The sequence below is a fragment of the Ambystoma mexicanum genome, chromosome 3p (genome assembly GCF_040938575.1).
Source record: "Ambystoma mexicanum isolate Mex_15411 chromosome 3p, UKY_AmexF1_1, whole genome shotgun sequence".
Lineage (NCBI taxonomy): Eukaryota > Metazoa > Chordata > Amphibia > Caudata > Ambystomatidae > Ambystoma > Ambystoma mexicanum.
The window spans coordinates 701,798,967-701,823,291 of record NC_090925.1 but is presented as its reverse complement, the minus strand read 5'-3'; the positions used below and the strand labels follow the sequence as shown (position 1 = coordinate 701,823,291).

General features: G+C 41.0%; 1 long non-coding RNA gene across 1 annotated transcript in view; it reads left to right on the top strand.

Annotated features, from left to right (window-relative positions):
- LOC138580742 (uncharacterized) overlaps positions 1-23,461 on the top strand; it is a 233,357-nt gene extending 209,896 nt beyond the window's left edge. Inside the window, exon 3 of the long non-coding RNA XR_011304343.1 lies at positions 23,091-23,461. This is a non-coding gene — a long non-coding RNA (uncharacterized lncRNA). The remainder of the gene's footprint in view (positions 1-23,090) is intronic.
- The last annotated feature ends 864 nt before the right edge of the window (positions 23,462-24,325 follow it).

Genomic DNA, 24,325 nt, shown 5'->3' with positions numbered 1-24,325 from the left:
CAGTTTGAAAAACATATTGCTTGATGAGGTTATGCTTCAAAAACATTTGCTCCGACCATGCAAAATTAGTTCCCAAAGAGCCACTGATCCCAATACACTACTGTCTGCCAGCAGCGCACGCAATGGAGGCTGTCCAAATCATGTAAATCTATGTCTGCCAACTATATAGCACATTGACGTTATTTCTTCACTTTGCCTGCATACAAAAAAAATGTTCCCTAATGATTTACAAGATTATTGTTCTGGTGCCATGTTTTTGCCCATTATGGACATTGCACATTGTCGCCGTTTGTAGGATACCACTACATTTTCCCAAATTTGAATCATATTTAATAAAAAAAGCATGTGTTAAAATTTTGTTTTGTGGAAAGGTTGCGTGGTGATACACGTTTTGTTTGCCATTCTACCACGCTGCTACCTCCAAACAATAATTTTATTATTAATAACGACATTCCAGCTTTCAGTACCGTTACATTATCTAACCATAATATGGACATTGCACATTGTCGCCTTACATAGGGTCCCACTGGATTTCGTCCTATTGAATTACATTTTCAATAAAAATGTTATGCGTCATAACTTTGGTTTATCCAAAGGTTGCATATTCATACATCTTTTTTTCCCATTTTCCCCGTCAGATATTTCCTTCCCTATTGTCATTGTCACGGATTACAGCTACCGAGTGACAGATTTTGCACCCGTCAACTCCAATTGTTTATCTCCGGTTGTCTGAGCATCATAATTGACTGGGATGATCGTGTCGCCCCTCTGTGTCCGTACGCTTCTGTCGTCATAAGAAGTAACATTCCATCCTTTCCACTGGTGTAGATCAGAACAGTTGACATCGTCTTGCACATCAATGTGGGAGGAAAACGACTACTTTGGCAGCACCGCTTACTTTTGGTGTGTGAAAAAACAACTTGGCCTTTCAAATTTTCATTGTCACCCAAAAAGACAACCTTTCCACTTCTATGGAAATGTGAATAGGGTGATCATTTCGCGCAGGTCATTGTGAAACCAAACCATTTCACTAATTACATAGAGTGATGATTTCGCTGTTTATTGTGAAATAAAACGTATGTACTAATTCTTATATGTTCGTGTTTTCTTTACGAATTTACTCTCTGTTTTTACAATGTGGTATGCTACGTTGCAGGACGTAATGTGTTCTTTTATAGTTTCTCCATCATGACACGTACATCCACATGGATGCATTTGTTTAAGCAGCCAACGAACATTATTGAGAAAGGTACTGCGCACCACTTGCATTGGGTGCGGGAGGGTCAGGCTCATCTCATATGCTTTAGTGCCGTCCGGTCATTTTCTGTCACCATCAGGCCAATTTCTGTCACGCAGAAGCCCTATGGCCAGAAATGGTTTTGAAATAATACATGGTTACACCCTCCAAATACACATATCTGCACACCTTTCGACTTGTTCCACTTACGACATTATATGTGGAAAGGTGAGTGGTAATGGTGTTGCTGCCAGTATTTCTGACGTCATTATCCTTCACATCACACAGTTTCATTGAGATTTTATGTTAACTTAAGTACAGTACTCCTCTGCGTTTTTTACTCATTTTTATAGAAAAAAAATTACTACATGCACAACACATGTATGTAAAGGTCATTGACAACGACCGAAAAGCTTTGTGTTGTGCATGTGATTGTGTTCTCATTTTTAACAAGTGTCATCATGTACATAACAACTGAACGGTACAGCTTCCGTCTCTAAGGGGGAGCCTCTATGTATGGTTAATGGCCACAATGTCGGGGATGTGGCTACTGGTCTTTACTGGAAGGGACAAAACATGGCATTTAGGTCGCCATGACCACCAGGCACTGTCTTTGTGCTAAAGATCTTGCTCATAACCACAAATTTGTCAAGGAACACAAATGTGGTGCTCCCATTACAGGGACATCGTTGAATTTTTGCTTTCTGCAGCCTGCAATGGAAAGCGAAGAAGGCTTTCTATCCTACACCCGTTTTCCCTTTCTATGGTGGCCATCTTGACAAAGGATTTCTTTTCTTCAGCCGGGAACGCCGGAGGCGTTCCGGGTGAAGAGAAAAAATCTTTTTTTGATACCACGCATTACTGCTGCAAAATCTCAATTGCTAATGGCATTCATTCCGCAGTCTTTGGAGGGGAATGGGGTTTAATGATCCAGATACGTCGGTATGCACTCGTGCCTCTATTGTGTTCAACACTTGCATTGTGGAATTCTGCGCCGGAAAATTTCCAATTACAAGTTCCAACCAGAACACCAATGTACTTTCCCACTATCAACCAGTTACACATGACATTGTGTAGTGTGTATGATTTTTCCAACACGCCCCCATGCGGTGCGACAGCATAGGATATTGTGCATTTCTTTGGAAGGTGGCCAGTTACTTCAAATATTCTGTTACAATACTATGCTTAAGTTTTACTATTAGAACTCTGATAAGTGTAGTAGAACGTTTTTGTTAAAGTAGTATTATGATGCATTTACACTACTAAAAACGTATGGCATGCCAAAAAACTTTGCTACAGGGACGTTATGATTATGTTGCCCTCCCAAAAATCTGTAAAATTCACTACATAAAAAACTTTGTTAAGGGGACGTTATGGTTAAGTTGCCATACCAAAAACCTGTGCACTTCACTACAAAAAATGTTTCGCCCTCCCTTTTATGCTTCACATTAAAAACAAAAATAAAACCTGAAATTCGCCAGTTATGGCAGACTGAGCCCCCTTACTTGTCATCACCACTGTGCACTGCTAACACTAACACCCAGAACATGAAAGATGTCATCTCAAATGTCACTGATGACATCACTGACGGCATTACATGTTTAGCCCCTTTGTTTTTGTTCCCTGCCATAAATAAATATGTACATTTGGTAAAGAAATGTGTTAAAGGGATGTTATAATTCACAGTGACACCAAACAACACTGCACATTCCCCCATTATGTTAAGCTTAGCAACCATAACTCGCACCATCTACGTGCATTGCTAAGACTAACACCCAGGACATCAAACATGACATCACAAATATCATTAATGCAAAAAAAAAGCAAAAAAAAAAATTGAAACTGTGTGACCATATTGCCATGAGCACATTTTTATTCCCATTGAATTGTATGGTTATGTGCAACAATTTACCACAAAGCCAGTCCCAGGTGGACATTGCCACTGTGATGCTATCTTTTCTCCGTTCTGGTCCTGGCCAGTAGCCATATTGCGCACATCATGATCTTATACCATGACCCTGACACTGTGGCCACTACCCATAGGTACAGCCTACCCCCTCAGCCATTGAAGTTGTAGCGTTGTTTTTTATTGAAAGAGCGACACTTGTCAAACACCAAAACACTGCAACATCTGCAACACCAGTCTTTTTCGGGCGTTACCAATCTTCCGTAGACACATTTTCACTAAATGCACCAAGTCTTTTTCCTCAAGACTGTCAAATAACTGCCCAAATGAATTTCATATTACGTGTGGAAAAAAATCCCAACAAACTCTGTGGCCTCAATCACAATCATGGCAGACATATTGAAACCATGAGCATTAGAACTCACATTCGTGCACATATTTTCATAAGGTGCCCAGGTGGAAAGGTCAGAAGATAATATTGTCCCGAGGATGCAACCATGTATGTTTGCAGAAACGTTGATGTAGCACAAACATTTGCAGTGTACCTTACCTCATTTTTCCTCTTTGACAAACATACTAAATCTGACAGCAGAGCGTGTTCATCCTGTTGTAATGTTCGCCATTGCTGCAGCTGCCTAACATAAGTGGGCCTGACGTCAATAAAACATAATGGCTGCCCTTGACCCTCACATAACCAACCCTAGTGATATGCAGTACCTTTCTCATTGATGATCCTCTTCAGCATAGCCAAATGCGCTCATAAGCACCTACGTGCCTTGACACAGCACCTGAAAATTAACACACAGGAACGTACAATGTAGCACGTGACATTTTGAAGTAATAAACTAGATTTTAAAAGAAAGAGTAACATTTTTGAATTTCTAAAGTAGTTTTATTTCACAATAAACTATGCACGAACATCGGAGTAATCCCATTGTTAATCACATAATAAAGTTGTTTCTTCGGTCGTCATCGAAAATGCTAATGGTGAAACACACGTTTTTTTTCCAAACACAAATGATGCGTTTTCGATAAAGCAACCCCTTTTGTTTCCGCAAGGATTGTCAAAACGTCGCCATGACCTTTGGCTACAGCACCGTAAAAGGTGTTATGTTACTCCTAGTAGACACTTCAGAGTACGGAGAGAGTGGGCCGGCACGATCATCCCACAGAATTATTACGGGCAGGCACCCGGTCACCAGCAACTGCATTTGACGGCTGAAGAAGCCATCACTCGGCAACTGGAAATCATGACATGCACAGTATGGAAGGAAGTAGCTGGTCGGGAAAGTGTAAAGAAAACACGTATCAATAACCAACCTTTACCAAACAATTAAAAAAAAGACAAAAAGAACGTACGAACTAAGACACAAATCGAAGTTGCCATACAAAAAATGTTAAGTAAATAGTAGGTTTCAACATGGGTGTAGCTAGTGACAGGCTACAAACGTCAACAATTTGCACTCTCTATAACTTTAAAAAAATGACAACTATACACAAAGATACTATTGCAGCTACCAAAGCAAAAGTAATGTGCAAGCATTTGCAAATGCCACCTCGTGATTTCAGAAAAGACCAACAGAACGTGCAAAGTGATACAGCTACCGCTATGGCCAAACATGACATTTTAAAGGGAAAATATTAGCGTTCAAAAAGGGTGAATGAACGCATAGCCTGAGAACGCGAACAATCTGCACTCTCGGTGAGGGTGAAAAAATAACAACTGCATAGAAAGGTAATACATCAGTAATATTGTCAAAAATAATGGTCTGGTAATATAAAAATTCAAACTCAGTGCGGTGTGCAGTCGTCATAATTCAACTTACATGATATGTACCACCTCCATTGGTTTAGGTGTAGCCAGACAGCAATGTTTTTGGCTCAATGATTCTTAGTGAAGTGATATTTCATGTGCCTTACAAATGTTTTTGAAACATAACCTTATCAAATGGTATGTGTTGCAAACTTTCACTCCCTCATTCTTACTGTGTTTTCGCTCAAGCTCAAGGTAAAAAAACAATGGACCCTTATGGGTACAGTTGAATGCGTGGCCCTACTGTGTTGGAAACCAAAAAAAGCATATCAAGTGACCTTCACTCAGAATGCAAATACATTCTCACTTTACAACAATATATTAGAATCCATTCATGAGAATCGCTACTCCCAGACACGTGCTGAACCACTGTTGGCAGCAAATAGTGCAGGTGGCTGTCTCAGATTTTAAAATGTAGGACGCCCGTCTCACAGTAACAGTATTGTTAAAGCGTTGCAAGACAGAGTATTTCTTCGCCGTATATTGAGCATCTACTGCCACTGTACCGTAAGACTTTGGTTACATGAAAACACCACTTTTTGGACTTACCGCTGCCACAGCCCATCCCAACCTCAGTAACGCTCACATTCCGAAACAGTGTTGCATAAGTGTAACAAGTGCAATGGCGGCTGCGATTGTATTTGTTAGGGGTGATGTCCACGTTCCCCAAAACACGAACGAAAGATGGCGGCCGCAGCGACAGAATCTCATGCACTTCACGCTGTTCCACATATATGTTAGGGATTTATCTTTTCCTAGAACAATGTATGCCCATTTCTCAAGGCCACTTAGTTGTGGTAGATTGTGGTAGCATGTTTGCAAATACTAGCCGTTTGTCGTTGACTGCCACACAATCCATGATGATATGAAAAAGGTTTCAGTCTGATCTCATTGTAGGTCCCAATTGGGGGAGTCTCTCTGGTCTTCCTCTTGTATCCTTTCGCTACTCTGATTGTATAGGTTTCTGAAATGCATTTTCCACGCTTCTTCTGTTACGCCAGATATCAATTTCATTGTATGGTTGTCGTCATTATTGATTAATTTCCATAGATCTTTCATATTTCTATTGTGCAGTGCTCTCAGCATCATTTCTGCATCATTTTATGATATCTGTGCCCTGTTGTTTTTGGTCCAATTCCTGTATTGTTGTTTTAATGAGTGAATGGCTCATGCGCGCTGCTCACTGGGCAAGCAACTCACAGCTTTAATGTTCTTTCTCACATCTTTTTTCTTTTCCTTGATCTGAGGATTAAATCTGTGCTTGTGTTTGGCTCTCTGGATTTACAGTCCGGCTTTGTTTCTCCTATATGGCATAAGTAACCACTGATAATTCAATTTTCGGTTGTCTGCTAATTTTGTGTCTAGAAATGCTGCCTTTATTTCTATTACATGGTTGTAAGAAATACACAATCTCTGAGAATTGATAACCAGTTCCAAATGTGGTAATTGATAGTTTGGAGTTCTCTTGTAGTTCATATTCCACTGGATCGTATCTTTAGAGTGGTCACTTCGATTGGTCAGAATCACTTCAGTTTTTTGGATTCTTGATTTTGTGATTTCCGTTGTATATATGTAATCCAAGACAGCCGTTGTTTTGTATTGTATTTGTATTTTATTTGTATTTTATTGTTTTATACAGCGCCTTAATCCAAGGCGCTTTACAGTTAACATGAAACACATGAAACATGGAACAGTAGAAGCAAAATAGTATACATGAATCAAACCATTAAATTGGCATTTTACAACAATTTGCACATAAAAAAGGAGAGTAGAGGAGGGGGTAGGGAAGGAAAGAAAGAGAGCGTAATGAGTGAAGTGAGCAACAAAAGAGAGGAGATCACAGGCAAGATGGGAAAAGATAAAGATAAGGAGAACAGGGAGAGGGTATTAGAAGGAGAGAGGGAATGGAGAGAGGGCGAAAGTATCAGGCAGGGGAGTGAAGAAGAAGTTCTTTCGATGAGGAGCGGAAGGAGGAATAGGTGGGGGAGGAGTGGATAGAGAGAGGTAGGGAGTTCCAGTGTAAGTGTTTTGTGACTCACACATGTGGGTACTATCCTCAATTGTTAATCAGGTGGATGTTCCTTTTTTCCATTTCTTTTTCCCACAGTTTTGCCTTTGTCGATAGTTCATTCTGAGGAATTTATAATCCGTTTCGACTAAATAAATGAATATTTAGATCTCCACAGATTATTAATTCTATTTGATCGTATTTTATCTGCAGGACATCGATCTGTGTCAGTAAAGATCATTTCTTGTAACCCCGCTGTACTCCAATACAAATGTATTAGTGCCAGTTAGGGTGGTTTCCCATTGATGGAGTTGTCATCATGTTTGGCTCTAATATGGTGATTTGTGTAAAGGAGTTTCGATTTTTGGTTTCAATGATTTTGATATTTGCCTCCAGTTTGATCAGTGTTAGGAGGCTAGAAGATGGGCGTCTTTTTTGTTTTATGATTGCTGGATTTAACAAACTTGTAAATCCGTCACATGTGGGTTGTTGTGCAATCCACATCTCCTGTAAGCAAATTAAGTCAAAGGACTGTACATCTGTGTTATTGCTTCCACATAAGTGTGAGAATCCTCTGGTGATCCATGAGCAAAGGGACATTAAGTCGTTGTCCTTAGGTTGTAATTGTTATTGCTGTGAAACTTGTTGTTCATTCAGTCTTCTATACTCAGATTTTCGCTCCACTTTTTTCCTTCTTTGGTTTTCCTTTTCAGTAGTCCTTGATGATTTGTTATTCCCTCCTATGTCATTTCTTTCTGTGTATGACATATATTGTGTGATGTTTATCGTAGTCTTGTTGGTCTCGTTATGTCTTAGCTTGTGATGTGTGTTTCCTATTTTGGATTTGTGTTGTTTAAATTGATAGTCCTTAGTGATGCAACAAAAACCCAATTTTTTTAAATTGTCTTTGCTGGATATCACTTGATTGTGTATATTTTGCATTATAAAGTGGATATCCACTATATCTGTTTCCTCGTCAAATGGGAATTCTACTAGTCGAATATCCTGTGATCGAATGTTCATTAGTTTGCATATTGCATGTATCAATAGCAACGTGTTTGTTCTGGTTAGGATTAAATTATCTTTGTTATCATTAATCTGTTCAATCCTCACCCTATATATGTCTAAATTCCCTCGCTGGTCAGTGAATGTTGGCAATTTCAGGTATTCCTTAGTGAGTGGATGTATGATGGTTGTTCCATCGTCTTCATTATGCCAGCAAAATGGTCCTCTCACTGCTCTTTCAAAGTTGTGATCATGATGTGGAGTGTAGTTTGATGATTTTTTTCTTTGTTGATGTAATTCTTCCGACATGTTCCCAGCCCTTCTTTTGTCCTTTAACTCACGATCAGAGATATCCTCATACGTAGTCTCCAGCTCACTATCAGAGATGTCTTCCATTGACAGCATGTCACTCTCTGATGTGTAGATGATGTCCCAATTATAGCCCACCTATTGAAGTATCAGTAGCAAGGAAACCAATAAAACGAAATGAAGATCGTCTGAGTACAGTCCCGGAAGAAACCAAAAAGGTCTTAATGAAAGACGAATGGTGATGTCACGAGAACCCGCACTGACCCACATATATAAGTAATGACGACCAGAGAATGACGTAAAGAGACGAAACACCATGAGACAAGGATATCGTGATCCTAAAGTGAAAGGACGATGTCAAATGTAAGAAGCTTAAGCCATAATCAAAATGAAGATATTCAACCAAGTTTACACGTGTGCATATGCTTGGAACCGCAAGAAAGCTAAGAAAATCGTGTGGCTTGCTATGCTTAGTAGAAAGATAGTGCGGCAAGCGCCACTATACATAATCTACCTCAAAGAAGTACGTTATATAAGTATACTTCCACTTTGCACAAGAAGCAGAATCAACCAAAAGGTTACTAAAAGGCCACACAAGAGGAGTTTCATATTTGGTGAAATCGAGACTACAGCGTCAGAAACGAAACTCAGCAGAGGCACATCGTGCCTGGAGAACCAAGGTTGTATCTGTCAAGATGGACGAACAGTGGCTACAATTCATTGAAGCAAAGAACAGAATACACTGCTCTGAAGGGCCAAGATAAGAAGCCGGAGGCAGGAGGTGGGTGAAACGAAAGTCAAACACACAAATTGTACGAAGAAGAGGCAAATTCACGGTGTCTGAACCACGTGACCAGCCGAGCGAGCAAAAGTAAGCCTTTCACACCTACGCATGCAGCCTTATCGTACCCATCCTCCTTAAACTTTCTCAGACCAAGAGGCAGACACAAGGCCAAACTACAAGGCAGTAATTGACACACGGCCACTAAGGTGAAGAATGGCTGTAACATAAATTGAAGGAAAGCTGATGTACAGACTTACTCCCTGGTCTTATTATTCTGCGTGTGGCTAAGCGAAGTGGAAAAGTACGTGTGGGGTTGGCGTCAACCCAATCACAAGGGACCAAGTAATCTAGGGTCCTATAGTTAGTAGAACCAATCAGACGTCCTACTTTTAGTGATGTCTACAGTAGCTAGTGTTTAGTGACAGTGTTTACCCAATCCCCTTACTCCGTTACCAAATACAGATATAGTACCTACAGTAAAGTTACCTTTCTTGAACCAATAGAATTGTATGCCAACTTTTAAGCGTTACACGTCAATGGTGACGAGTTTTCAGTATAAATGTTATGATTTTTATGAAGTTCGCTGGAGTTGTGAAGCGAGAAGGAAGATCAGGCATCCGCTGATGTTCATGAACTACCTGTTTTTTGTACTTGTCATTAAACGGACTCCCTTTGCCAAACCGTCTAGTTGTCATTATTGATTTGGTGTTGGAGTATTGAATCTGCACCCCCATCCATCTCACGGGTGCTGCAATCTTGTCTTAAAGTTCTTCTGGGCAAATCCCGACTCTATCAGCCGGTTGGGGGTCCTGGAGCACATATGTTATGGTGTCTCCTTGTTCGTATTCGTCAACTATATATAGTGAGTCAGTACAATGATCACTTATTAGTTCCTCCGGTTCTGGTGTTGGCTGTTCACCGTCCTTTTGCTCACTATATGTTGATACATTTATTAGGAGCTCTATCATTTGTTGATCCCTGGGATACAAGGTTGACTCAGTCTTGTTGATGGATTTGGTACCTTTTGTGGTTTCTTTCTCTGAATCACTGTACATTGATGTCTGTTTTTTTATAGTTGTAATTGGTACCGGGTGCATTACTGGTAGTGTCAGATTACGATGAAAGGCTCTAGATCCTCTTCTCGTAATAATTTTCCCCTTTTTCCCTTGGTTTTAATTTTGGGTTGTTGTTTTATTTTCTTGTTTTTCTGTTTGTCTTTTCTCTTGTCTTGACTTGGCGTCAAAAATGGAGAAACTTTCTATATTTGCTTGTGAGCCTTCTTTCAATTTTCCTGTTCATGTTTTGTCTTCTGTCTTTTTTTCTTTTTCTGCTTTACTTTGCTTTGTCTTTTGACTAGTTTGATACTTTTGTTGTTGTTGTACCAATTCAGCTCTTCCTGAATTTGTTTTTTTTTTATCTGCGCTGTTTGTTTTTTCCTCAATATTTCTGGATTAGCCAAATTAACGGGTTCAGTTGTTACGTCTGGTGCGTTTGCTAGTTTGTCTGCTGTTGTTGCTCCATGATGTTTTCACCTTTTGCCAGACTCTGGAAAGTAGTCCTCTTACTACCGTTGTTGAGGAGCGTTGATGTCATCCCTTTTGGCCGTTCTAGTGTTGGCATTGTTACTTTCGACTTAAAGATCCTATGTCCTTTTTCATGGTTCCTCATCAATTACTCTATTTCAGTCATGTCTAATGAGAGTTTAGCAGCTCTCTGTCTTTTATCAGTGTAGTTTTTTGATGAAGTTTCTTATTTTGTTCTGCCCTTAGCAAAGTTCAGTTGCCATAATTGCTTGGCCTCGTCAGCTTTCTCTCGTTGAGTCAGCTGTCTGGTGATGTTTCCTTCATTATTAAATGATTTGATATCTTCCTCTTCTTGGGTATTTTGTTCTAATTAATGTTTTGACTAATCATTATGGGATCCCAATAGGCATTTTCTGTCGTCGTTTTGTATATTGGTGAGTTTGGAATCTGCTCGCTTTGTTCCTTTTGCAATGTCTGTTGTGTCACAAAATGAGTTAACATTCTTCATCATTTCTGATTGAAGTGTTGTATGAGATTTCTGTTTTGTTAGTTCTAACTCAGTATATCTATAGTCACTGGTTAGTCGCTCAGCCACTTGAGTTATTTTCCTAATTTCTCAATTTTCCCGTTCGTCCTCCGTTTGCAGTCCACTTTTTTGTTTAGGATCTTCTGTTGTCACCTTATTTGTGGTTGGTAGTATCAAATGATTTTCTTTTATTTTTTTGTTCGTTATCTGTGAATCAATTCCGCGCATCTGATCGGTTCTTGATCTTTGCCTTGTATGGAGGCATGTTGCAGCATCCATATCCTGATAGTGATTTTAGCAGTCTTTTAAATGCTCACTCGTCGTTTCCATTAGCCGCAATACCACATGTAGGAAGTGATTCGGATTTATATATAAAGTGTTTTTCCATCTCGCCTGATGTCAAGTATTCTGCTGGCTCTTGTTAGTGCTACAGCCGTGTTGCACTATGAATTCTCAGTTTGGCAATATCTGTCTTCCGCGTGCTGAGTTGTTTAATATTCGTGACTGCTGCTCGTTAATTGTTGATGTTTGCCGTGTTCGTTATGAGCATCAGAAGGGTGGGTCAAAGGCAGCTGCCCGCAGTCCCCAACCGTTCTGACTGCTGATCGGCTTTGCTGGCACTTCTCAGTACTGCTGCACCGCATCTCAGTTATTCACTTGCCGTGCTTGCCCCGCACCACGGTGTTCCATATCAGAAAGAACTTGGTGTTTACAGATCCATACATAGTTCACAGCAGTTCTACTTCCAAGTTTATCAGCTGTTCAAATTAGGCAGAGTTATATCGCAGATTTGATAGCCAATACCTTACAAAGATTCGACGCAGCAGCAAGTCCAACCCTCCAGCACCTGGGGTACCAGCTTGCGTGCTGCTAGCGAGTGGAATATTCCAGAAAGGACAAGCATGCCAACCAGTTGTAGAGGGCCACGTAGCAAAGAGCCCTATAGTTTGAAAGTCAATGAAACGTTGTGTATTTTTATGACACGGACGATGACTTGCACTAGGGGTGGGCATAGCTGTCCACCTGACTGCAGAGACCCAATCACACTCCTGTTCCCCATAGAAAGTATACTCAGATGTTCCCCTTAAGCCTATCATAAACCCCTGTAGGTTTTCGCTTATTTTGCCACGTAATATGACATCATGCATGATGAGTTGTTGCTATATAACGGTGTTTTTTCATGTGAATCGTTAAGCGAATGCTTGTGTGGTGTCCGTTGATTCCCGTTGTACTCCCTGTTTTAGATACTTGTTAATAAAACAGCTAAAGATTTGCTAACTTCCAGAGTCAGTCTGGTTATTGGTGCGAGAGTAAGATCTGCATCCCCATCCATCCCAAAGAGCGCCACCTCTCTTAAAGGGCCTATGGGTTCATCAGGTTCATCAGTCTAGCCATGTACTAACACATCATGCTTGCTGTATTATAAATACTGCATAAACTATGACATGCCACAGTACGAAATGGCTAGACTGGCTCTGCCAAAATGCCAGTCTAACCACATAACACTTAACATGCTTGCTTTATCATGGATGGATTCCCATTAAAAAATGTAGTAACGTACCCCGCCGCTCACCTGCCAAAATCAGACCAGCTTAAACACATGCGCGCACCCGCTAAAACACCATTCACTCGTTCATTACATCATACACTCACTCACACATTACATATTACATAGCACACCCTTGCATGAACACACACATACATACACACATACTTCCATTAAACATGCAGCGAAGATGAACCCGCACCCACGCTTACAACAATTTGTATTCTTACCCCCTCCGGACCGAAATCTGTCTTCCCTGAGGAAGGCATCCACTACAGCAGTGGTTCCCGCACTCCAGGTTCCACCACACAGACAGGAACCAGGGAGCTGGTATGTGCAGTGGGGCTGCAGCGCTGGGCACCAGCACCACAAATTAACTTTTCTCTTTGATTTCATTTATTTGTAAAATTGGAGCGCTTGCACTATTTCACAAAGCAATTAAATACCTTTCTGGGAAGTCAAAGCACATACACTCTGAATTCACAAAGAAATGAAATCTGTGACTTGTCGCTCCCCCTCCACCCTCCAGGAGATGGTGCAACAGGACTCCTACACCACTAGAGCCACGGGGTCTCCCACAATACCAGTGGTGCCAATCAGCTTTCTATAGGTTTGTCGGAAGAAACTTGGGTATATGTTATCCGTAGGGAAGAGCTCAAAATCCGATAGACTGCAGCACTTTGGGCCTGGTTAGCCGCTAATGTGGGAGAGTGTGACAGGTCTGAAGAGGAGAGCTTAGTAGTGGGGGAGGAGTTGTGTGTTTGTTGTATAAGGTGGTAAGGGATCTTAGAGGGGAGTCAGTTAGTGCAGCACACCAACCTTTGGATAGTGAGGTTGCATGCAAGAAAGATTCTGCAGACTCAACTCCGAAATTGGAGGCCATGTCGGAATCTCAGGCTCGTTATGTGTGAAAGATCAACCAAACGTATGGTGTATTCATGTAAAAAATGATTTTTTAATTGATAAATATCATCCTAAAGCATGTTTTCAAATTCCATTTGTGAGCACCGACATACATCAATTTTATCCATAGAATTATTATACAAAGCTAGGGGGATCGAACAGATGTGCAAACGAAAGAGTTAGTGCAGTTCCTAAACAAAGAATTCCTAAGTGCCAGAAAATGTATCAATATAAAACATTGAAACAACGTAAAAATATGCATTAATACTGTTTGTACTGGTTGGTCAACATCCAGCAAAAATAACAAATACCCATTGCAACAAAAACGCCTGTTTTTCATATTCTTTTTGGCTGCATCGAGAATTTACATAGTCAACATTCCTTTATTTAGACCATTACCAATATTTCTCATAAAAACATACATATGTCCAGTATACAATTAATTATCGAAACACAATCACATATATACAAAAATACACATTTTATTTAAGGCATTAAGAAAAATCATTTGGTTTATTTTTGTGAAATTTGTGTAATGATCTATATAAAGGAATGTTGACTTTGTAAATTCTCACCACAGCCAAAAATAATCTGAAATTCTGTTGCAATAGGTGTTTGTTGCTTATGTATATGCCGGTTTTCATATTGCATACATATGGCCGGTGGTCCTCTTTAAGTTGGGTCTGGCCGTGATCATAAGAAAATAGAGAATGCAATAATGTCAAAGCCCAACGTACCAACAATAGAGACCCCCATTTTACCACATATATATGTGGGGGGTGGGTTAAGTAAATATAAAAGGTGAAGGGGTATTGATTGAGGGCTGCAGCCCTCCCCCCGAATATATATGTGCTAAAAAGGTGTACAAAAAAATTAAAATCAACGTTATTTTTTTGCAGTATTCACATAGATCCATCTTGTCAATTTCCTACTACATCAAATGTCTACATGAACGTTTCAATCATTGACTGTTATTTTTGGGTCTTCTTCAGGACCTTGATCCCTCTTGTTGTTCTTGGTTATTAGACTTCTAATTTATTCAAACATGCAATGAGTCACAATAGTTGCTCAATATATAGATATTGCATTTATGTGTATAAAAAATATTTTTTTGCAAAAAGTGCAGGTGCTAAATATTCCTAAATAATTTGTAAACAATTTAAGTTGTCTACTTCCATAGAATAAGCATAGTCTTGTTTTCATTCATTTCCACTTTCCACATAGTCCTTAGTGTTTATTTCCAGGCGTTGTTGATTATAAATTGTGGTCAACTTCATTTGATCCACAACAAGCACATTCGTTTTTGTTTAAATCTGCTTATGTTAAGTATAATTTATCTATTTGAACACTTGCTGTTAATCAAATGAAAAAAGTAAAAAATGAAAAAATCAAGGGATGGGTCTGAAACCACTCGTGTTAAATATTACTCTTCCTCTCTTTTCTACATATGTTATTATTTTACTTCACTTTGTGACGAGTCCCGAGATGTCGCTGCTTCTCCCCATGGGGAGAGCCCATTCCCATGAGGCCAGGGTGATGTGGACGCTACCTGATAGTCCCCCTGGGGGTGGTTCTCAATGGGAGGATCCCATGGGAAGAGACCTCCCCTCTGGGGACAGCAGAGAACATCTCTGGAGAATGTGGTATACTCACCCTCCCCCCATGACCTATTGTTGTGTTATATGGAGACCACCCTTAACCTGGGGAGTTCCTTCCCACCTCCAATCAACGAGCCGGCAATATTCGGTTATGTTTTTTGGCGCTGGCCTGACTGAAGACTCATATAGAGTCACACAAATCTGCCCCCCTTTGCCCACAGTGAGCCAAGAACCAGGCCGGGGTATAGGAAATATATTTGTATTTATTTGGAAGATAGGTGATAGAGATCACACTAAACGACACACACCACCTTCTTTGGGACTCAAAATTAAACTTCTTGTTACACAAATCAAGCAAGTTGGTTGGGAAAAACTAAAATCACAATAGTTTCCTTCATACATATTTCTCTTCAAGAAATAATCAAAACTGGTCAATGAACACAAGCAATTTGCATCTATAGTGTTTGTTTGTTTGTTTGTTTGTTTGTTTGTTTGTTTGTTTGTTTGTTTTAATATATTTATAATGCGCGCCAGACCCGAGGTTATCAGGGTGCAAAAGGCATAAAGAGGGTTGTTCAGCTTCGGTTACATTGCTATAAAATATCATACATTATATACACAGTGCTGTAAAATATCATGAATTATATACACAATATGGCAAGAGACATCGAGAAACAGTTATATACAATATGTACATGCATGGCAGGTGATGTAATCAGAGTGTAGTAGTATGTCAGATGTCATGTTCCTTACTCCAATGGATGAGGTTTGATCCACAGCGTAAATAGGGTAGGTCTTCCCATAAGGTAGGTGGGAACGAGTTCCAGTATTGGACAGCTTTGACCGAGAAGCCGCTTCCATCAGTCTTCATACTTGTATATTTGGGCACTAGTAGGAGGTTGGCGTTGGCTGTTCTCGCAGGGCAGTTGGAAGATTGTCTCGAGAATCTGGCAGTGAGGTATTGTGGGGCAGCATGGTGTAGGCATTTATGTGTCAGGGAAGCTGTTTTGAGGAGAGTTTTGTCTTTTGTGGAGAGCCAGTTATTTGATCTTCTGATGTCAGATATATGGGCTTTCTTGGGAATACTAAGGGCTGCTTTCAGGACATTATTTTGTAGAATCTGGATTTTATTGGTAATATATTTGTTACTCCCTACATATAAGGCATTACAATAATCCAGTTTGGATAAGACAAGGGCTCTTGCTAGGGTGATGCAGTTATTAGATGAGAGGAAGGGCTTGACTGCTCTGATTAGCTTGCAGATATAAGGAGTAGCTGAGGCCATGGAGTTGACATATTTTTTTAAGGTTAGGGTAGAGTCTAGATAGAATCCAAGGGTTTTGACTTCCTTGGCTACTGTGATATTACTGTTGTCTATTCTGAAATTCGAGTACAGATAGCCTAGTTTGTTGAGGTTAGCAGGGGTGCAGAGAATTAGGAGTTCTGATTTGTCATCATTCAGGCATAGTCCATGAAATGCCATCCATGCCTGGATGATGAGGTACACTCTGTTCACAAAGGCCAAATCCTTGTTGTAATCTCCCATCAACGGGATGAGGATCCGTGTATCATCCGCATAGTTAGTGTAGGTGATACCCAGGCCATCTAGATCATCAAAAAGGGGCTTTGTAAAGATGTTGTACAGAGTAGGTGAGATGCAGGAGCCCTGGGGCACATCGCAGGCGATAGGTATGGGGTCAGCGGCTGCTAAAGGTGAGAAAACCTGCATTGTTCTTTTGTCAAGGAAGGATTGAATCCAGCCTATGGCTTCTTGTGAGAAGTAAATGGCAGAGTCCAAGTGGTTGCAAAGAATATTATGGTCAACCAGGTCGAACGCCGCTGAGAGATCAAGTAGCAGTAATAGTGCTGTTTTACCATTGTCTCTCAGGGTGTCTATTTGTGCTTTAAGGTCGATAAGCGCGGTTTCCGTTCCGTGTTGTGGTCTGAAACCGGACTGACGTACTCCTAGAAGATGGTTGCATTCCAGATAATGTTGGATTTGGAGGTACGCTGTCTTATCTATGATTTTTAAGCAGGAAAGGAACTTTGGTGATGGGGCGATAATTAGTGGGTATAGACGGGTTAAGTGTTTGTTTTTTAAGAAGTGTGAGGACCCACGACTGTTTCAGGTTGTTGGGAATGATGCCGGTGGAGAAGGAGGCATTTATGAGCTTGGCAATGAAAGGGGAGAGGTCACGTGCAGCATCTTTTATAATTTGTGCTGGGCAAGGGTCGCTGTGGCAGTTGGACAGTTGAGGGTTAGGATGACTTTTTCAACTTCTAGGATGGATACTTTCTTGAAGTTGAAGAGGGGCATGGGTGGAGTGGGGAGAGTAGGAGGCAGGGTGGTCAGGGGCAAGGTGCAGAACTTTTATTAGGAGTAGGGGCAAGGAGGAGAGTTTCTTTTTTATTGTTAATCTTAGTCTGGAGATTCGTCATCTTGTTAGATAGGGCACTCTGAATACTGGTGCACCAGTTTTTGTCCTTGAGGCAAGTGTCAGGGGCTTGGATGGGCATTTCTATCTCTTTGCGGATTGTGAACAATTCCTTAGTATTAGAGTTTGTTTGGGTAATACGCAGGTTCTATGACTCTTGTTTGGCAAGGATGATTTATTTTATGTAGAAGGAGGCTAGTTTGCTAAGATTGTTTTTATTAGTGTCAGACGGCTCTAGTCTCCAAATTTGTTTGCTTTTACGTTTCTCTAGTCTGATTGCTTTCAGGTGAGGAGAGAACCATGCATTTACATGATTTTTCGGTTTGCTCTTTCTGATTTTCAGTGGTGCTATGGCGTCTGAAGCAGATAGCATTACTTTGTTGGATTCTTCAACCAGGATAAATGGGTCTGTGTAGGCAGGTAGAGAATTCAAAGTGGGAAGAATGAGAGGAGTGAGTTTATCAGCTGTAATGTTTTTATTTAATTTCTAGTGAGAATGGCAGGAGCAATGCTATCAGCGTGTTTGGGAGCTGCAACGTCTAGGGAGAAGGAGATCAAGTGGTGGTCGGACCAGGGCAGCAGTGTTATGGAGGTGATGGATGTCTGGCAATTATGCTCTGCTATCCAGTCGAGGGTCCTACCTTTGGTATGGGTCGCACCTGATACCTTTTGGGTGAACCCTAATTCTTCAACAAAATCTTTAATCTGTGTAGAGTTAGGATCTGATGGGTCTTTGAATCCAAGGTTGAGGTCTCCTAAGAGAAGGCATAGTGAGGAGTTTTTAAGGTTATCAGAAAGGATATTAGTCAAATCTTTTTCGAAGGAGCCTGGTGGGCCCGGCGGTCTGTAAATGAGGTGAATGCATAAGGTCTGGGTGTCCGAAATGGTCAACTTGGCAGTAAGGGATTCGCATGAGTCTGCATTTAGTGGGGAGGTGAGTCTCAGTGCTAGACTAGTTTTTGCAATTATGGCAAGGCCTCCACCTGAGGAGGTGGTGCAATCTATTCTTAGAAGGGTGTAGTCCTCGGGGATGGCTAACATGATCGCTGACCCAGCTGCTGAGTGAAGCCAGGATTCAGTGATAGCAAGGAAGTCCATTTTTTCTGTTAAGAGTAGATCGGCTATATCTGTGGCATGGGCCACCATAGAACGGGCATTTATCAGACCTCCTTTTATGGCGGTCTGAGTGGATTCCATGGGTAGTGTCTGGGTGTTGTGGTGGTGTCTTGGGTGGGTATTACGGTCTCGGGTGAGTCGGCTATTGAGCTGGAGTGGATTCTGAATGTTGGTGGCTTTGTGAGAGGGGGTTTTAGTGATAGGCTCAGGTCCACTTAGGTATCTGGTGTTATTGATAGAAGGAGGATATAAGGTTTTGGCTAGAGGGTCATATATTTTGGGAAGTCTAGCGCAAAGTTTAAGGTTTATTTGGAGGAAACTGCAGGGTCTTGTGATGGGGTCATTTTGACAGAAGGGTTTGTTGGGGAGAGTATCTTACGCTGATAAAGGCAGAGTGACTGGCATGGTAGGGTCTAATGTACTAAATAGGTATAAGATAGTCCTCAGTAGGATAGTGTAGATTGCAGGCATAAACAGGGTTTGTGCGTGGAGTGGCTAGCTAATGGTTGAAGTGGCATTAACGTTGGTTCAGGCGTATCCAAGCGCAGGCGTAGGTGGCTAGGTAGGGTAATATTACGGAAACTATAGCAGATATGTGAGTGGATAGAGGCGATCTGTCTAGGGTAGGGTGATGGCAATGAATTAATAAATGCCAAAGTGTCTAGATGCAGTACCTTCCCATATTGCTGTGTAATTTCATTTTTCCTGTACACTTAAAAGGTTAGCAGTTTGGTTTATGGATTGGTACAAATGCATATGGCACTTATGTTTCACCCACACTTTGGGTTTAAAATAAACACAGGTTTATTTAGCGGTTTGTTTTCAAGACCTCCTCCACTTAAAGGCCTGTGTTTGGGAAGCTGGACAGAAACAAATAAAAAGATTTGAGAATTTTGGATTTCAGACCCCCTCCACTTAAAGGCATGTGTTGGGGAAGGTGGACAGAAAACATTGGGATGATTTGAGAATTTTGGATTTCAGCCCCCCCCCCCCCCTCCACTTAAAGGCCTGTGTTGGGGTAGCAGGACCAGATAAAATTGTGTTGATTTGAGAATTTTGGATTTCAGACCCCCCCCCCCCTCATCCTCCACTTAAAGGCCTGGGTTGGACCAATAGGATTACCCACTTAAATGACAGTCTATAGTTTTCAGCGCCCACTGGGAATGAGCTTTGTCATTTTCGAATTTTAACAACATTCACCCATGGTGTTCTGCCAAGGGGAATTAATTAAATTCATATTTTTAGTTATATAGGCTAAGGATATACACAATTTGCCCCCCCCCTCTTACCCCCAACCCGCTATAAAGGGGAATGATTAAAGGCAAGCAGATACCCCACCTTTTGGTTTCAAAGGGTTACATTCTACTTACATTTTAAACCTATGTTTAGAGATCAGAAAAGCCAGCCAGCTGCATTTCAGGACCCTCTGAGAGGACAGGGCAGGGGTATGGTCACTCCACTGGTCCCCAGGTCTTCACCATAGGACCCAGTCAGCTTTTAGCCCTTCCCAGCAATAGACCACTCCACCCAGATGCAATTTCAGCAAAACCTCCATTTAGTGTTTCCTTACAGCTGTCAGATGGTACATTCTCAGCAGCTCTCCCTTTTTCCCATAGTGCATCCACTTTATATAGCAGTGATGACATCATCAAGATTACAGTTTTGGGCAGTGCCCTGCAAGATGTCTCTCAAATAGGATTGGACAGTTATATTTCTCTCTCCTCCCAAGTCTAGCCTCTCTCTAAGGATTGATTTAGGAGTCTTGAGCAGACATATGGCAACTCCCATTTGCAATTCGCTTTTGTTTTCATGTCAAATTTTGGCAAAAATCTAGTTATGTTTCAAAAACGTTGTGATTTACTAGCAACTGCCATAATATATGTATATCACTAACAAAGGACCTTGTTTAAGGGACGTTATGGTTAAGTTGCACCACTACAAAACCTATGAAATTCAATGGAAAAACGTTGCTACAGGGACGTTATGGTTACAGGTAAAACCTAAAAACCCCAGAAATTTGTAAGTTAGGGTACGCTACACAACCATAACTCGTGCTACCACTGTGCACTGCAAGGACTAACACCCATGACACCAAAGATGACATCACACATGTCATTGATGACATCACTGGTGACATCACAAGTCTGGCACCCTCTTTTTTACTTTAGTGAGATATGGACACTAGGTGATTTTCTTGACTAGCAGTAAGGAATTGCAAAGTGAGAAGGTACTACATTTGTACACCTTACCGTTCTCATATGTTCTTACACTGCTTTCCTTAGGGTTCAGTGACATCATATGCTACAAATGCAGCACTTATTTCTGTTCATTAAAATAATCAGTTAGGTTATGAACACTTTGTGGTAGTACTGCTACGTTTTTGCTTACTTTACTTTCTTTGTATATGCTGCTATTTCTGTGTACAATAGTATATTTATAAAGTAACTGAGGGATTGGTAGCTAATTAGTACATGTTTATCAGTCCACAAAAGTCTAACAGCAAAGCATGCATCATTTCACTATGCAACATGGGAAAAATCTAGATATTGCACCTGTTTTATGCATGCTGCACACACTGCTTACGTTTGTATATGAGTTTGGTCTTGTAATGGAAAGAAATGTGTAATGCAATACTGTTTATAGCAATGCCTTGTGTAATTACCTACGTATGTAATGATAGTTCTCCCCATGATTTCATATAGTTTTATGGCAACATAACAAAGACAATCCCTTCTGGAGGCTTTTCATGACAACTACATATACATGTGATGTCATCAATGACATTTGTGATGTCATCTTTGATGTCATGGGTGTTAGTCCTTGCAGTGCACAGTGGTAGCGCAAATTATGGTTGTGTATTGGTTGGGGTTTTTAGGTTTTACCTGTAACCATAACGTCCCTGTAGCAACGTTTTTCCATTGAATTTCATAGGTTTTGTAGTGGTGCAACTTAACCATAACGTCCCTTTAACAAGGGTTTTTGTTAGTGAATTTCATATGTTTTTAATATTGCACTGTGACCATAACGATGCTTTAGGCTAGTTTTTTGCAATAAAGTGGAAATTGTTTTAGTAGCGCAACTTAACCATAACGTCCCTTTAACAATGTTTTTTTGTGAGTCAATTGCATAGGTTTTTAAGAGTGCACTGTAACCATAACGATGCTTTAGGCTAGTTTTGTGAATAAAGCGGAAATGGCTTTAGTAGCACAACTGAACCGTAACGTCCCTTTAACAATGTTTTTTGTTAGTGAATTTCATAGGTTTTTAGTACGGCACTTTAATCATCACGTTGGTATGTTATAGTTTTTGCAGGAGAGATGATAGGGTTTAAGGTGCACAAGTGAACCATGTTGTCCCTGTAATAATGTGTCTTTCACTGAATTGCATTAGATGTGTACAGGATATGCTTAGTGTGTAAAGATGTACTGTGCAACATACTGAAGCCGGAGGCTGTATAGTAAAGGGCACAAAGGTTGGGAACACTGCGTCCGTTTGCAGGGCTTGGGTTGAGTTAAACGGGCCCAGAAAGGGAGGGGGGGTCATAAAAAGGTGTAACATTCAGCAAAGACAAAAAACATATGCAAAAAGCTTCAAGTGCGCCAATTAGAAGGGAAAATGTCGTACCTATGCAAAATGTGTACTTTCGCAACAAAGTGCACAAAGGCATAAAGTATGTAGCATAAAGGAAAGCACCAACATGAAAAGTGACGTTTGCCTTCATCAATCTTACCACACACCTGCTGCACAATCAAACAAAGAAGGAAGAGGCAGAGGATCAAACGGTAACTACTGAGAACTGAACGTTAGAGCAACGTGGTAAGGAGACAAACGTTTTTGATGTAATTGCACAGGTCCATTAGTGTACAATAGTAGAAAAGCATTGTTTTCTATTTGTGCGCAGCAATGTCTTCCACCCTAGAGTGGGTTGAGGAGAATTTTCCACACAAAGAAATGAGTGATGACGATAAGTCCACTGTTACCCACCGCACTGTCAAAAGGGAAAGAGTTACTGGAAGGGCAAGCACCCTTTAATGGCTGGAGGAAAAGTTTCCGAATAACCAAATGAGTGAACATAGTCACCCAATAGATAGGGAACGAGCTGGCAAAAAGAACACAATTGCAATGTAAATCCTAATTTGAAGTAACCACATTTGTTAGTTTAAAACGATTTTTATTCATCATTTCAATAAACAACAAACAATCAACATTCCCCAAAACTTGCAGTTATTTGTCATCACACTTTAGCATCTTGTGTATATCATAAACATCTGCTGTTGGCCCCTTACCCACCCCCCAACTCGAGCCTACACCACCTCGCACTCTGCTTTTGCCCCTTCTGGGGTTACCTCTCCAAAGTAACCACATTGTTCTCTTTTAACAGAACATACCGGAATGCAAAGCTGTACAACAGAAGCGGCACCTTTTGCACAGGAACATACAGCCACCGAAACTGAACTAAACGCTGGGGATATCAACGTTGACCACCTGGATGCCAAAATCGAGCAGTTGCTGCTCCTCCAATTTGCTGCCTTGAGAATGTATGTTGAAGAACATATATGGGGCAAAATAAAATATCACTGCCCAACTTGCACATGTCTGCCTTCCCCTATTCCCAGCCCCCTTTACCCGCAAAATCAGTGGCATGAAAGATGCTTCGATGAGAGCTCAATCCCTTCTTCCCCTCAGCAGCAGCTTGTTGAAATGGAAACATCCCCAATATATGTATTTGTTTCTTGTCCACCTTACCTTTCCGAATAGTCACTATAAATGTGCGCTAATAAATATTGCAATTTTAATTCATACAGATTGTGCATGTCCTTTTTTTTCGTGTAACAAGGTCATTGTAAGTGAGAAGGGCACAGCAGTAGTGGGGATGAATACAAGTGAGAAAAATGGAGGTGGCGGACGACCGCCGCACCTGGCTTCCCTTTGCGCAATCACAATACAATCATCCGTAGGGCGCCAGTACGGGCCGCATGTTTGCATGCACACATCAGTCTGAAAATAGTAACAGCAGCATCCGTTTATCTGTGGCAAAACTGTGCACATACGAATATCGTGCTGTGATGCCTGACAACACTTTCCCTGGTGAACATAACTGAATAAACGTGGTATAGTCGTAATAGCTGGAAGCGAACACCCTCGTTCTGTGCGTATTTCTCCACGTAAACATCCCACATACTCTATAGTGCTGACAGCAAGCAGAGGTAGGAATGTGCAAAGTATGTGAACCATATGTTTAAGTAGGGCAGGGGGTGGGAAACGTATCGGTTGTACAACTATGCACGTGCAACAAAGTGTAACGTGCAATATACGTCCAGCAGACAAGCTTGCAAATGGAGAACAATGGCGAAGTCACCATAGTAACGTAGCAACGTTGCGCATCGTCCCTTATTTGGCGGACACGAGCCAGATCCGTACACATTGAAAGAGACCATTTCTCTGCATTGTACCGAGCGTTACAGTGACACTGCACCCTTACAGCGAACCCCCACCCTTCTTTCTACATGTATATATTGTAGGGAATGAGTTAATGGCACTTTGCGGTGTCACATGCATAACATGAGCCCTATAAAAGAGCACACCCCATAATTGCTCTGTTTGGCTTTCTATACA